Source organism: Ceratotherium simum, chromosome 5 (assembly GCF_057802395.1).
Source record: "Ceratotherium simum simum isolate JZ-2026a chromosome 5, ASM5780239v1, whole genome shotgun sequence".
Lineage (NCBI taxonomy): Eukaryota > Metazoa > Chordata > Mammalia > Perissodactyla > Rhinocerotidae > Ceratotherium > Ceratotherium simum.
This window is the reverse complement of record NC_141904.1, coordinates 23819819-23835378: the sequence shown is the minus strand read 5'-3', so window position 1 is coordinate 23835378 and position 15560 is coordinate 23819819. Positions and strand designations below refer to the sequence as shown.

The 15560-nt window shown below is 35.0% G+C and overlaps 1 protein-coding gene across 3 annotated transcripts in view; it reads left to right on the top strand.

The window, feature by feature from the left end:
- Window positions 1-15560, top strand: part of TBC1D5 (TBC1 domain family member 5) — a 537118-nt gene that overhangs the window by 115431 nt on the left and 406127 nt on the right. For 2 of the 3 annotated variants that reach the window (XM_087430597.1, XM_087430598.1), the window contains exon 3: window positions 10638-10840. The exons of the other annotated variant lie outside the window; for it this stretch is intronic. The gene's annotated coding sequence lies outside the window, so the exon portion shown is untranslated. The remainder of the gene's footprint in view (window positions 1-10637; window positions 10841-15560) is intronic. 3 annotated transcript variants of the gene reach the window in all.

Sequence of the window (15560 nt, the reverse complement as noted above, 5' to 3'; positions counted from 1 at the left end):
GCTTGGTGGTTAAGTGCGCGCGCTCCACTACTGGCGGCCCGGGTTCGGATCCCGGGCACGCACCGCTTCTCCAGCCATGCTGAGGCCGCGTCCCACATACAGCAAATAGAAGGATGTGCAACTATGACATACAACTATCTACTGGGGCTTTGGGGAAAAAAAAGGAGGAGGATTGGCAATAGATGTTAGCTCAGAGCCGGTCTTCCTCAGCAAAAAGAGGAGGATTAGCATGGATGTTAGCTCAGGGCTGATCTTCCTCACAGGAAAAAAAAAAAAAAGAAATGCAGCTCAGCTGCTTTTTGAAGAGTTTTTGCTTCGATGAGAGGTTTTTGTTTAAGAACATAGATTAGCCCGGAAGAGAACTGTACCAATCAAAAGAAGGATGTTTTGGGCATGTGGAAGCCTGAGACGAAGTTGAACTCCAGATATCATGGCTCTTAGCAAAGTAATAGAGTAAAGTTATGTTAAGTGGTTTCTAGGCACCAAATCTTGGTTAAATACAGCTCAAAGTAGACTAAGCTACTGAGGATCAAAATGGAGTAATCATAAGCAAAAGAAAAAACACCACAGTATTTTTAAAACTTATTTTCTTTTGATTCTCATGCTTGAGAATTAAAATAATTTACTAATCTGTTTCCTAAAAATAATTTGTATAAAACATAATATATCCATAGTTGAATCTTATTACCATGTGAGCTCTGTTTTCTAGTCAACATTATTTGTTGTGAGAGCTAGAAGTGGCTTAATCTGAAATTTACTGCCCCATTTTACACATGTTCTGACTGAGGAACTCTCTTAGGTGTCAAAACAAGTCTAGCCTTCTGGCAAGAGTGAGGAGTTCTTCATATGGAAATTCTGGAATTGCCTTTAGGAGGTACTTTAATAATCTCTTTGGAACTCTTTCCAGTTGGTTATGTCAACTTTGAGGATGGGGTGGAGATAGGTCACAGATCTGAATTTTCTAGGAGTTTTGCTATCATTTATTCTTAGTATGGTAATTTTGTATTTCAAGACTTATTCTGGGATTTATCTGTATTCATTGCACATTTATACTAATGTCACTCAGGATATATTTTGGCTTTGTCTGGCTAACCTACACACTGGCTTTAGGGATATTTGAGAAGAAATGCCATTAAAAAGGTATTATTCTCAATTGTACATGTATGTATGGTCTATCAAGGATAACATATTGAAAACTAGGAATTTGCTGTTTAGAAAGTTTAATCTTAAATTAATGCCTACCACACTGACTGAAGCACAGAGCTTGGCTAGGTACGCTTTCAGAGAGAGCTTTCTTGTAGTACGGAATGCAAGAGATAATGTATTGCAGAGTGAAAATAAGAGAGAAATCTGTGTCTAAGCTCGATGAATCACAGATTTCAGTGTTATGAGCCCATGGTCCGTGGTTAGGGGACACAAACTTCACTCTTGATGGTAAGTTTCTAAGATACTCCCATGAGATAGAGATAAAGGAATCACTTTAATTCACCACGTGGTTTTGATTTACATCACTCATAGGTATACTTGAAGGCATTTTGATGTTGTGTAAAGGATAGGGCTTGTGGAGTATCACAGACCTGAGTATGGTATTAAATAAGTTTACTTAACAATGCCTACGTTTCTTCATCTTTACAAGTGAGAATAATGGTATTAATAAGATTTTTTCATAGAACTGTTATGGGAATTAAATAAAGTGACATTTTCTAAAGCAAACACAAAGAAAAGTCTTTCTTTTTGGGACATCTTTCTCCCACCCTCCCCCTTTCCCCACCCCAAATATCATGGGCTGAGAAATTAATATCATCAGGCATTGCTCAGAAGGGCAGTTACAAATTTAAAAGTATACTTTCCATATTGGTAGTCTTTAGATAAGGACATTTCTGACTGTTTTCAATGAAAGATAATAGTATTTCAATGAATATTTTGGCCATTATGTTTTAAAAGCAGCAGCAGTTTTAGATTAGGTAACCTAGTCTTTAGGGCTTTTTTCCTTCTTCCACAAGTATTGCCCTGGAAGATGGCCCACTGTTTACTCACTTATGTGATGAGTGGTCCAGTATAGAGGACTGGGAAGGATGTCTTAACTATGTAGGGTTACCAGCCTTTTTGAAGGTTTCAGCAAGCCTTTTTGAAGGCTTCAGCAAGCCTTTTTGAAATCCATCCTTGTAGGAATAGGGTAGTCACCTCTCCCTTCTGCTAACTTGGTTGAGAGAAATAACCATAAAGATGAGAGAATAACTGTAAAGATAAACACAAAAGACTTCAAGGATCATTTGTTAAAAGATCGACTTGGGGAAATTATTTTTTTAATGTCCTTAGAGTTGGGTCCCTTATTTGTGCTTCTGCTCTTGGAGAGTAATAACCAACTACCTTAGAGCTGTTGCTGAATTTCCAGTATCCAAAATAGAAAACATTAATTTTTAAAAACATCTTTATAATCCATTTTGGTTATAAAACCAAAAGTTTTGGTATACTGTATTTATCATATTTATGATTTTCTTCTTTTTCATTTCACCAATTTATAATCTTTTAACCTCATAGAGCATTTTTCTAATGGGATTTTGCATATCCTTAGTGTTATACATTTTATTGCAGTGAGACCATAGTAATAATTTTGCTTGGAATCTTGAATAAAGTGTTTTTGAAGAATACATTTATAAAGTTACCCTTCTGAGTGGCAAAAAAATGACATTAGTAATGTTACTGCTGTTTTATTGAGTTAGTAGACTGAAAGCACTGATACATGTGTGATCTTGTATTTATTTTGCTGGAGTGATAGTTTCAAACCTACTAAACAAGAAACCTAGTGCAAACTTTAAAATTTAGCTGGATTATTTATACCTATAAGTAGCTCAAAGTGAGATATTATGTGAATCATAGAGACTAACTTGACAACTTTGTAGAGAGAGTACTCAGAGATATTTCTAGGCTTGCAATAGTGTTGAGAAATAAGGAGACTTTCTAAAATAAACTAAAATCTCAAATACTTGTGGAATTAGTGGCAAGATTTATTTTCTAAAACTTCACTTTAGTCAGTGAATTCAAATTACTTAATGTAAAAGTTAGCAAAATTAAAATTGAGATCATTCATTCATTTCTTCTTTAATTCTCAACATACCTTTTTTAGGGGTGCAGGATACTGAGGTGGCATACATATGAAGTGATATAGTATGTGCTTTTTCTCTTAATCAACCTTTTTTCTTATCCGTTTCTCCTCCTGCTATTTTTTATTCCTTTCATGGCGCAAAAAATCTGCCTAACTCCTAGATTAGAAACTTTGGAAATTTACTAAACTTATTTCCCTTCTTCCATTTCTGTGGCTAGGTGCCACCATTTTTCTCGTGTTCTTTTGTCTCTCAGTCCTTCATTTCTATAGCTACTGTGCTAGGCGGGTTGTTAGTACTCAACACCGCCGTTGGAATTATCTTTCTAAAATACTCACTAAATACCCAATAATTGATTCAGCCATTTTTCTATGCTGCTAGTGATTAGCAACATTTACTAGTTTAGATTTCCTTTATTTCTTTTTGAGAAGGAGCTAATAGGCAGTGAGATCAATAAAGGAACAGTAGTTTACTAGTAAAGTAAGTGATTTGAAAGTCATGAGCCACAAAGCAGAAAAAATATATCTTAAATAACTGAGTCCTTTGTAGAGCTAACTCATTATCTATTCTCTCTCTGGTTTTAATTAGTTTTGTCCACTTCTGTTTTCTGAGAACTAAAGCTTCCTCAGAATTCTAGAATAATTTGGGACGGTGATTACTTTTCGTAGACTTTCCTCCAGTGCAATGATTCCCCCCGCCCCCCATTTGAGAAGATAAATTACAGAGTTTATTGGATAAAAGGTGACAGACAGGTGATATTTTTAATAGATTATAAAAAAGGAACTCTGAAACAAATGGAATAACATAAGGAGGAGTAGTTAATGACATATGGAATAATTTAATAAGTGTGGAACTGAGACTTTAGAATACAAAATAAAATTATGGACAATGCCTAAAGTTTCAGCCTATATAATCTAAAATAATTTCTTCGAAAATCTTATTTGTTTTCATCTTAGTTACCGGAACATACTTAAAAGAAGGGAATACTTTAATTTTAATTACAAGCATGCTTGTATCCTTATTGTACTGTGAAGGATGTCTACTTTGAAAAGTCCCATGCCTCATGTCTGTCACAGGAAATAGACAAAGACTAACACAAGCTTAAGGGAATTTTTCATCTCGTGGAGTGAGGTTGAATCTGCAGCTTTCAAAGGGAAGCCACAGTCCCTGGAATTTTCTAAGTTTTTATGGGGTGTTTAGATTGGTCTTCAAGATTAGAATGAACCTCAAGTTCCTAAAGCAACTGTCAGAGTTGACTCAGCTTCTTTTGGTTCATTTAACAGTTACTTATTCTGTTACTTATTCTTTAGCTAATTTGAATTTGATATCTAGAGCTTGATCCTAAGTGGAACCAGGCTGTAGAGAAGAGAGGTTATCTTGTGGGCATCAGGAGAAATATTAGAGGATATAATCTTCAAATTACAAAAAATTCTCTTGCATTGTGCATACATGGTTCTGTTTTGCCTGGAGATTAGGGTAGTGTGGCGTCTAACTTGGTACCAACTATGGTTAGTGAAAAATGAGCATGACTGTTTGGGAGAAAATAATGTTATATACTATTATGAGATGAAGAGTCGTTTTGAAAGTGAAGATATATTTTATTATTAGGACAACCTAGAAGCATTGTATTTGCCATTAAAGCTAGAGGGGCAGATTTATATTGTATCAGTACTTTTGGGTTCATTGGCTGTATAAAGGTTTATAATGTTAGGGGAATTCGTGAACAGAGTGAGTAATGGTCAGGTAAATTACACTTCTCATTGCCTTTGAATTGATATAGAACGGTGTAATGGTTAAGACCAAATGGACTCTGGGTTCAGATTGCTTGGGTTCAAATCCCAGCTTTACCATTTGTTAGCAATGAGATCTTGGATGAGTTAGTGTCCTTAAATTCCTTTTAGCTGTTTTTTTGCAGGGGGGATTGGGGGGTGGAGGTGAGGAGGCATTAAATGAGATATTACATATAAATATCACTATCTTAGTATAGCATTGATGTTATTATTACTAAAGTTCTTTTTCAAGTAACTTTTATTATCCTTAGCTTTCTGTTCCCTTTCATGGTCCTAATGCAAGTTATGGGGTTAAAAAAAAACAAACAAACAAACCTTGAGTGGGTATTTTCTTTGATTCAGAGGAATACAAGGAGATACTATGTAATAAACTTTAAACTTTAAGTGTTTGCATTTGGCTTCACAGATAAGCCTTGAAAGAGGAACACCCATCTTGAAATTTCAAAATTAAAAAGTTACATTCAGTTAACGTTGCGTGAAACTTTGGAACTTGTTAGAATCTCTAATCCGCTAGAATGTTGTTAAAGGCAGCCGTGACTCAGTACGCCAGTAACCTGATGGCTAATGGGAGCTGCTGGGACAGGGACTGGAATGTGTACCTCCATGGAGACAGTTATGATTCATGTAGAAGGGAAGCTGGACATGCTTTCATTTTTTAAGTGATCTGAAGTGTCTGAAAATATAGTAGACATTTTCTGTCCTGAATGCTACTGTGGTGCCAGTGTATGTTAGCACCCATTGGTGTCACTGAGCAGGGTTATATGCAAGCTTTCATTCCAGTTTTTTGGATAACTGTTACTATATTAGTAATCAGCAATATCTTTTATTTAACCAAAGGTTAACTTTTACAACAAAATTTTCCTTATGGCCATTCACCTCTCTTAAACATTCCTATGTCTTTTAACATATATATCCCTAAATGGCTTAGTTTTAATCATAAGTCTAAAATCTATAGTAAAGAAAATCAAATTTGATGGAGGCATTTTAGGTATAGTTAAAACTGCTTTTGTTTAATCATCCCTCCTTCTATTGAAAAGGAACTTTTTGATAGTAGTTGTTCAGAAAGATGTCTGAAATTTTTGTATTAAGTTGGGTACAATTTAATTGAACTAAGTGAAGTAATATACATGTTCAACAAGTAATTTAAAAATTATGTGCCTGAAGAATGGAAAATGGTTGTTGTTGGTAGACATCTTTTAGAAAGCTTGAAGGGTCAGCTATTGCACTGCTGTATCAGAATCTTTGGGAGGGTCTGCTTGAGACTCTCCATTTGAAGAAGGTTCTTAGGTGATTTTTATGCACACTAAAATTTTAGAACCACTGCTGAATTCTCTGCTGACAGCTTTTAGGATATTGGCTTCTGGCTATTTTGATGGAAGTTACTCTTCTCCACTTGGGGGAAAAACAGGGTTGAGCTGAAGTAGCTGTTTCATCCCTATGCTGTGAAATTTCCACAGTTTCGGTGTCAGCCTTAGATTCTTCTGTAAGTCCTCTGTCAGTTGGCTCTCCTGTGGTGAAGGAACATGTCGTGTTAATGGTGATTCACAACCCAAAGGACTGTGATAGAGGCTTCACGTGTTTCCTCAAATATCAATACTTCCTAGCAAGGGAAGAATTGCAGGTGAGGAAATGTAAGAGAGCTTAAGTGGTCTTCTGGGGCCAGAATTGAAACCGAGGGTGACTTATTTTAAAGCCCAGACTCTTGACACTGTACATGCCACCCTCCTTTTGAGTGGAAAGAACATGAGCTGTGGGTTCAGGTGGCCCTGGGTTGGAAGTATGCCTCTGTCACTTACTGGCTTTACTATCGAATTTACATGAGGACCACTTCAGGGTCCTCATCTGAAAAGTAGGCATGATAATTGTTAAATTCTAAGGTTATCGTGAGGATTAAAGACCGGAAGCACATTTTTAGAGTGCTTCAGCATATTTTTATACTTCTCTCCCAGAGTAGGCATTTCAGTTAAATGATGACTGTTATTGAAGATAAGGCAAATATGCATTATGGAGTTAAACAATTATAGGCTAAATGAGTTTGTCAAATTATGAGATCTGTTTTCCTGTTCTGATGTAGTATGGTAGCTAGAAGTGAAGAAGACACTGGATGTGTGAAGGGATTTTCCCTTGGGAAAAAGAATGCAGGCCTCTATTTTTCTTTTTTTTTAATACCCATATTCTGGTAAATTCTAAATTTGATTCTAGCCCAGACCTTTCTTAAAGCTCCGGACTCTGACAGCTCCAGACTTTTCATTGAAATAGCTACAGGACATCTCCCACAGATAACCCCTTCACGTGTCCAGGTCTAAACCTGGGCTCTTTCTTCCAACAAATTGATATTCCAGGATTCCTTTCGTCGGAGAATGGAATTGCTATCCATCTGCATCCTCCACAAAGTGTAATCTTTCACCAGATTCTGCTGAGTGCTCTTTCTGCCTTCTCTTCTCCGTCTTCACCACCGTCACCTTAGTTTGTTACTGTCATCTCTTACCTAACTCCTCCCCTGCACCTCTCTTGCCCCTCTCTACAATTCAGCCAAACTTGATATTTTTTCAGTGTACATTTGATTGTCATACCTTATTTAAAACCATTCCGTAATCTTGCCTTATTGACTTTTTCAGCCCCAGTTTGTTTCACATACGTTCCCTCTCTAGCTGTGACTGGCCTTTCTGCTTCTCTTTCTTGACTTTGAATGTGCTTATCTCATTACTGCTTTAGACCTTCCCACTTGCTGTGCCAGACTGGAACACTTTCCATAGCTTTCAGATCTCATCTTAAACAGTCTTTCTTTAGGTCTTTGCTGATCTTTGGCCTAAATCAAGTCTCCTGTTATAAAATCTCATGGCTCCCCTGTATTTTTAGTAGCATTGATCTCTGTTTGCAATTATGTATTTGCATGGTTATTGGATATTGTTTGCCCAAGTAAATGTTAGTTCTAGAAGGGCTGAGATAATTCCAGTGTCTGAAAGGCCTAGAATGGCCCTGACAACAGATAAGAAATATTAAATGACTGATTGAAATGCATAACTAGGTAATTAAAATACAAAGTGATTAATTGTAAAGTGAGGTAAGGACAGATGGAGTCACAGTGTTGGCATGTTAAGCATTGTTATTTGGGAATACTTTAGTTATTGTAGTGTTAGTTTGATCAGCTTCTAGTTTTACTTTGTCTATTAAAAATAAGGATTAGTAGTATTTCAAATTTTGAATTTGCCAGTACAGAATAAAAGCTTCCGGAAGTTGATTGTACTTGAATGAGCTTTAGAGTAAAAACTTTTCTCCTTTCTTCACATCTGCACAGTATTTAAAGTTTACAATTCAAAAAAGATATAGTTGGTTACATATTTCTTGATGTTTACTGTGTGGAATGTGTTCATTTATGTTAGTTGCCTACGGCATAAAAATTTTAAAATACTACCAAAACTCACAAAGGCGAGAAATTATAGATGTTATAATACATTTCTCAGCTCTTATAAAAGTTAAAAAGAAATCAAGAAGATTAATACAATATTGGAATTATGCTTTTATGTTGCTTTTTGGTATTTGGACCTTAATTTACTGCATGACCGTTGTTGGCAGATTGAAGTGTTCTTGTGAAAACTCTTAAGACTTTAGTATTTTCTTGAAAATTGGTTTGGTACTGTTGTTTACATTTTAAAATTAGTGCTTTCAATAAGATTTTGGTTTCCATCTATCCTGAATTCTCCCTAGGAGTGCACAACTTCAAAAATAAAGAGGCACAGTCAGCAGAAAAAAGAGGTGGTCTGAGCATTTATGCGTTAAATATGCATGTTAATTAGGAAAAAAATTAGAAAAATATGAAAACAGATGTTACATAAATTATTGCAGTCCCAGGGCAGCAGTAACTTATACACTGACAATAATTTTTATATGTGCATGTGTATATCTATTTCTAGATTTCTCAATATTTATGCAATTCCGTAGAGAATAACTAGAAAAAGAACTGATATATCCTTTCAGTGAGACTATGGTAAACATTCCTTCTGCATGTGGATTGCTGAGGAAGTCTAGTTGTTTCATACAGTCTTACTGTACAGATCGTCTTCGGTGTTTCCTAATTCTGCCTGTAGTCTTTTTCTTCCCTTCTTGGTTTCTCTGATGGATGTCAATGAGATCTTTTATTGGATATATCCTGTCAGAACAAGAAAGTAAATTACAATCCCAGCAGTGTAAGAAATGTAAAATTGACCTGGGTGTAAAGTGTGTATTTAGAAACAAAACAAATTACAACTACTCAGGACTCTGATTGTAGTGTCACTTTTTCTTTTGGTTACTGTCACAGTTTTTGAAGAAATAGCCGTCATTCTCTGAATAGTATTGACACAGTAGTATGACAGTATATAGTAAGTGTTACATAAACACACATTCATCAAATACACATATGTTGGAATAGTTGAAAGAGATCTGAATGTCTTTCACTCTGAAGAGCCATCCATAGAATAAAAATGGTCTGTATTTTTACAAGGAAAGATCAGAAATAGAGACATGCTTTATTTTAGTGTTGTAGCAATTTTTAGTTCAACCGTACAGAAAAACCATGTGACTATATTGTTCAAGGAGCTGCTGACAATATTTAGATATTTTCCATAGTGTATTACATAATTTAGAAACGTGTTGTTTGTAACTTTTCAGATAAGATTGAAAGTTAAAATAAGGAAATGCCACATCGGAATGTAATAAATCATTCTCTTTATCAAACAAAACATGAATTGTATTCACTGCGAGGGCATGAAACAGTTTCTGGAAATCTGTTTAGAGATCAATGCCACATTCATTTGTATCCTTTAGAAATCATGGTTTGTTATTTGGTTTTAGTAGCATATGATGCTAAAATGTTTTTTAAAAAATTTCTTTTGAATCTCAGTAGGTTTCAGTTACATCTATTATCATAATGTTTTTTCAGTTCTATGTTATTGATTTATGTTATTAGCTAACTACTGTTGACCTTTTGTACATATGCTGAGCCACCAATAAGCTCTAAGAGGTTATTGGGAGTAAAGAAAGCTAATACAGAACGAAATATAGAGGAGAATGATAATAATATGTTTAGTAATTTATTATTATTAAGAGCTTCTTTACTTAAATTGGATATGTAGGAAATTCGGTTGTCATTCTTGCAGATTTTATGTAGACTTACATATGTCAGATATGAGTTGCAGAAGTATATTACTAAAGATGATAAGATTTTTTTTTCTCTAGGCAAAAAGGCAATGGAAATTAATTTTTTAGTTCACAAATAATATTTACTTGCCACACTGATAATCTATATTCTAATTTTAAATTTTATTAATGTTCTGGAATCCATTTTCAATGGAATTTTTTTTCACATTTATTTTCAAATGTCAAATTTCCATTTTTTATTTTATGTGATTTTAATACTTGATATTATTTTACTATATATTAGAATAGTGTGTTCGTTATTTGAACACTTTTATGTCATTTCAATGAAATGAAGTCATAACAGGTAATTTGTTTTATATTGAGGTGTTTTGGATTTTTTTGTATTATAATGTCTTTTATCATAGGTATTATAAAATGACTCCCTTTCTTCCAGGAGTTAAAATAGATGATGGAAAGAGTGATTAATTAGGCTGACATTTTCCCCCTAAGAGCCTAAAACATTATGACAAATTTTTTCAGCCTGCCTTTTGCATTGTTTGCTTTGCTTTATAGTGTCTTCTGGAATAGGAATATTTGAAGCTATTTTATTTACTTATTTTTCTAGGTGTTTGCTGTTTTTCCGGAAGCTCAGTTGAGGGAGAACTCAGCTGATCTCTATTTCTTGATTATTCTTTACTTCCTGTTTGCCAACCAAGACTTGTATTTGGAGAACACTGTTGTACTGAGCTTGAAGTCATCTTTGACCCCTAACAAGAGCGTGCATTTTCAAGTGTCAGTTAGATTTATGGATCAATAAAGTTCTGAAAGGTAAGCATATATTTATTCAAAATGTGCATAGTCTGTTCAGGCTGCTATAACAAAAATACCGTAGAATGGCTGATTTATAAACAATAGAAATTTATTTTTCACAGTTCTGGCAGCTGGAAAGTCCAAGATAAAGGTACCAGCAGATTGGTGTCTGGTGAGGGCCTGCTTCCTGGTTCATAGACAGCCGTCTTCTCGCTGTGTCCTCACACGGTAGACGAAATGAGAGCTCTTTCGGGTCTCTTCTTGTAAGGGCACAAATCTTGTTCATGAGAGCTCCACTCTCGTGACCTAATCATCTGCAAAGGCCTCACTGCTAATACCATTATATTGGGAATTAAAATTTCAACATATGAGTTTTGGGGGAACATAAGCATTCGTTCCATGACAACACCCTTTCTGTAGTAATGTGTTCTATAGATTCGTGTACAAAAAGTGTGTGTGTATGTGTGTTTGTGCATATGTGTGTATTTATACACTTCTGCCAGATTTAGATTGTAGGCTCTTTCAGGGAATAATGCTGCCCTCTAATACAGTTACTTTGTGTTGTCTCTGTTAACACAGTTAACAGAGTTGCCTGATTGGTTTCTTTCTCAACCTCCTATATCTATTCACCAGCTTCCAGTCTTTTCATTTTCCTCATTTTTTCATTCTCTTTTAACTGAGCCTTCAGGGAGGCTTTAAAAATGTTTTCCCACCAGTAGACTTTTAGCACTTTCCTTAGGGAACACTTTTTGAATCCATATGTCTTTCCTTTGCTCTTTCCCTTTCTTTCCTACCTCCCTTCCTCCTTTGTCCCTACCCCCGTACCACCTTACCTCCCTACCTCCCTACCTCCCTACCTTCAGACATGCATTAAATTTGTTAAAGGAGAATTAGAGTGATTGAACTTAGAGTTGAAGGTATCGCAGATAGGTAACATTCACAAAAATTTTTTTTTTTTACCACGATTCATAGTAAGAAATAAATTTTACATTTATGAGCCATTTTCCACCGGTATAAATGTACAAATGAAACTGATACAAAATTGAAACAATTCTTACCCTGACTACCTGGGATGTGCGTTGTGCTCTACTCTATTTTTTGTATATTTCATTTAATACATGCTGCTGCCCATAACTAAATTTATTTCCCTATCCAATAATGGATCATCTTCGCAGTTTCAAAAACAATACTTTGTTTTTTGTTTTGTTTTTTTTTTAAAAGATTTATTTATTTATTTTCCCCCCAAAGCTCCAGTAGATAGTTGTATGTCATAGCTGCACATCCTTCTAGTTGCTGTATGTGGGACGCGGCCTCAGCATGGCCGGAGAAGCGGTGCGTTGGTGCGCGCCCAGGATCCGAACCTGGGCCACCAGCAGCGGAGCACGTGCACTTAACCGCTAAGCCACAGGGCCGGCCCCCCAAAAAACTATACTTTGGATCACTAGGACATTTGTTCATGACTGACTTGTTGCAAAAGTAAATGAGATCAGGCAATTTGTTTTCTGTCTCAGTCAAGCTGCCTTTTCTCCTGTCTTCTCTGTGCTCTCTCTGTTCACTACACTGTCAAATGACTTGGTGAAAGAACTGGGTAATTGCTGGGAAACACCAGAGCACTTAGTTGGTTCTTCTGTGGTAAGAACAAAGGTACAAATGATCAGATCTCAAAATTTGTAAGCGGGATAAATCTTTGATAGAATCAGCCCTTTATAGTAAGTTGTATATTTCTTTATTCTTGTATAAATTGTATGTTCATACTGATGCCCTCAAATTATTCTTGGTTTAAAACATTTTTAACTTTTTAAGTCCTATATATCAGCTTAGAGTAACCCAGATTCTTTTCCAAAGTTGTCTCTTCTATTATCCATTCCCATTTTATTTAACATTTTTATCCTTTTTAATAAATTGCAAGCATTTTTCTGCTTTTAAGAGAAATACGTGTGTTAGAAAGTTTGGTATATGTAGAAAAGTCAAAAAAAGATAAAAATTTTTCCTAATCCAGTGCAGCAAAAGCAGTTCTAAGAGGGAAGTCATAGCAATAAACACCTACATTAAGAAAAAAGAAAGAGCTCAAATAACCTAACTTTACACCTTAAGGAACTAGAAAAAGAAGAACAAACTAAGCACAAAGTTAGTAGAAGAAAGGAAATAAAAAAGAGCAGAAATAAATGAAATAGAGACTTAAACGACAAGAGAAAGTATCAATGAAACTCAGAGCTGTTTTTTCAAAAAAGGTAAAGAAAATAGACAAACCTTTAGCTGGATGTACCAAGAAAAAAAAAGACAGGACTCAAAATTAGAAATGAAAGAGGAGACATTACAACTGATACAACAGCAATACAAAGGATCATAAGAGACTACTAAGAATAATTATACACCAACAAATTGGACCTGGAAGAAATGGATAAATTCTTAGAAACATACAATTTACCAAGACTGGATGATGAAAAAATTGAGTGTCTGAACAGACCAATTACTCATAAGGAGATTGAATCAGTCATCAAAAACCTCCCAACAAAGAAAAGTCCAGGACCAGATGGCTTCATTGGTGAATTCTACCAAATTTAAAGTAGAATTAATGCTAATCCTTCTCAAACTCTTCTTAAAAAATAGAAGAGGAGGGAAAACATCCAAAGCCATTTTATGAGGCCAGTAATACCCTGATACCAAAACCAGATAAGGATGCGAGAAGAAAAGAAAATTACAGGCCAGTATCCCTCATGAGCACAGATACAAAAATCCTCAGCAAAGTGAATTGAATTGAATTCAACAGTACATTAAAAGGATCATACACCATGATCAAGTGGGATTTATTCAGGGGCTGCAAGGATGGTTCATCATCCACAAATCAATCAGTGTGATACACCACATTAATAAAATGAAAGTTAAAAATCATGATCATTTGAATAGATGCAGAAAAAGCATTTGACGAAATTCAACATCCATTCATGATATAAACTTGCAACAAACTGGGTATAGAGGGAATGTACCTCAACATAATAAAGGCCATATATGACAAATGCATAGCTCACATCATACTCAACAGTGAGAAGCTAAAAGCTTTTCCTCTAAAATCAGAAATAAGAAAAGAATGTCCAAACTCAGTGCCTTTTTTTTTTTTTGCAAAGACCTGAAAGCTCGAGTTCTTTACTCGAGCTATTTATCAGGATTGTTTTTGCATTGAGCAACCACGAGTAATGAGGTAATGTTCCCTATATACAAAGAACAAATCTTGCCAGTTTTATGCAACATAGTACTAGAAGTCTTAGTGCAATCAGGCAAGAAAAAGAAATAAAAGTCATCCATATCAGAAAGGAAGAAGTAAAACTGTTTCTATTTGCAGAGGTATGATATTATATATAGAAAACCCTAAAGACTTTGTTAAAAAATAAGTTCTTAGTTTATTGTTAGAACTAATAAATTCAGTAAAGTTGCAGGATACAAAATCAATATACAAAAATCAGTTGCATTTCTATACACTAACAAGGAATTATCAGAAAGAAAAATTCAGAAAACAATTTCATTTACAGTTGCCTCAAAAAGAATAAAATACCTAGAAATAAATTTCAAGGAGGTGAAAGATCTATATACTGAAAATTATAAGATGTTGATGGAAGAAACTGAAGAAGACACAAATAAATGGAAAGATATTCTATGCTCATGGATTAGAAGAATTAATATTGTTAAAATGTCCATACTACCCAAAGCAGTCTACAAATTTAATGAAATCTCTATCAAAAATGCAATGGCATTTTTCACAGAAACGGAGAACAATCCTAAAATTTGTATGGAACCACAGAAGACCCCAAATAGCCAAAGTAATCTTGAGAAAGAAGAACAAAGATGAAGGCATCACACTTCCTGATTTCAAACTATATTACAAAGCGATAGTAATCTGAACAGTATGGTACTAGCATAAAAACAGACACATAGATTAATGGATCAGAATAGACAGCCCAGAAATAAACCCCCATGTATATGGTTAATTTATGACAAAGGAGCCAAGAATATACAATGTGGAAAGGATAGTCTCTTCAATAAATACTGTTGGGAAAATTAGCCACATGCGAAAGAATGAAACTGGACCCCTATTGTATACCACACACAAAAATCAACTCCAAATGGATTAAGGACTTGAATGTAAGACTTGAAACCATAAACTCGTAGAAGCAAACAGTGGGTAAGCTGCTTGACGTTGGTCCTGGTAGTGAAGTTTTGAATTTAACACTAAAAGCAAAGGCAACAAAAACAAAAATCAACAAGTAGGGCTACATCAAACTGAAAAGGTACTGCACAGCAAAGGAAATCATCAACAAATTGAAAAAGCAGTGTATTGAATAGGAGAAAATATTTGCAAATCATTTATCTGATAAGGGGTTAATATCCAAAATATATAGAGAACACACAGAAATCAATAGGAAAAACCCAAACAATATGATTAAAGAATGGGCAGAGGAACTGAATAAATATTTTTCCAAAGAAGACATACAGATGGCCAACAGATAAATGAAAAGGTGCTCAACATAACTAATCATCAGGGAAATGCAAATCAAGACCACAATGAGATATCACCTCACACCTGTCATAATGTCTGTCATTAAAAAGACAAGAGGTACAAGTGTTGGGGAGGATATGGAGAAAAGGGAACACTTGTGCACTGTTGGTGTAGAAAGTAAATTTGTGCAACCACTATGGAAAACATTATGGAGATCCTCCAGGAATTAAAAATAGAACTACCCTA